This window comes from Oxyura jamaicensis, chromosome 2 (genome assembly GCF_011077185.1).
Source record: "Oxyura jamaicensis isolate SHBP4307 breed ruddy duck chromosome 2, BPBGC_Ojam_1.0, whole genome shotgun sequence".
Lineage (NCBI taxonomy): Eukaryota > Metazoa > Chordata > Aves > Anseriformes > Anatidae > Oxyura > Oxyura jamaicensis.
Genome location: NC_048894.1, coordinates 39,832,956 through 39,833,557, shown reverse-complemented (window position 1 = coordinate 39,833,557; position 602 = coordinate 39,832,956). Strand labels below are relative to the sequence as shown.

Genomic DNA, 602 nt, shown 5'->3' with positions numbered 1-602 from the left:
GGGGAGACGGGGGATGAAGGTGGGGAGTGAAGCTCCATGTTAAACGGATGGGGAGGTGGACAAGGTGGGGGGGGGGGGGGGGGGGGGGGGGGGGGGGGTCGGGGCGCGCCCGCCCGCCCGCGGCGCGGGGGGGGGGGCTGCTACCTGCGGGCGAGCGCGGGTCGCTCTCGCTGCTGCGGGGCTGCGGGACGATCCGTGGCCGGGCGAGGGGCTGGGAAGGGGGCAGCGGCTGGTCACTGAGTCATGAGCCCGCTCTGCCCTGCCCTACCCCGGCTGCCCGCCGCCCGCTCCTTTTCTTCTCTCTGCCCCCCTCCTCGGGCCACGGCGGCGGCCGCTGTTGTGCTGCTGCTGCTCCCGCCGCCGCTCCTGCCCCCGCTGCCCGGAGAGAAGTGAAGCCGCCGCCGCCGAGGACGCGCGCGCGCGCGCCCCCGACGCCGACGCCTCCGCCGCGCGCGCCCCCGAGAGCTCTCTCCCTCTCTCTCTCTCCGCCCCCCTCCCTCCGCGGGGGGGGGGGGGATGGGAGGGAGGCAGGGAGCGCGCGCGCGCGCCCCCGCCAGCCAATTAGCCCGGGCGCTCAAGGGAGGGGCGCGCGGGAGCGCGCT

The 602-nt window shown here is 78.4% G+C and overlaps 1 protein-coding gene across 1 annotated transcript in view; it reads right to left on the bottom strand.

The window, feature by feature from the left end:
* The window catches only part of LOC118161537 (ubiquitin-conjugating enzyme E2 E2), a 213,808-nt gene extending 213,392 nt beyond the window's left edge, over positions 1 to 416 (bottom strand). The window contains exon 1 of the mRNA XM_035317004.1: positions 145 to 416. The gene's annotated coding sequence lies outside the window, so the exon portion shown is untranslated. The remainder of the gene's footprint in view (positions 1 to 144) is intronic.
* Positions 417 to 602: the final 186 nt, after the last annotated feature.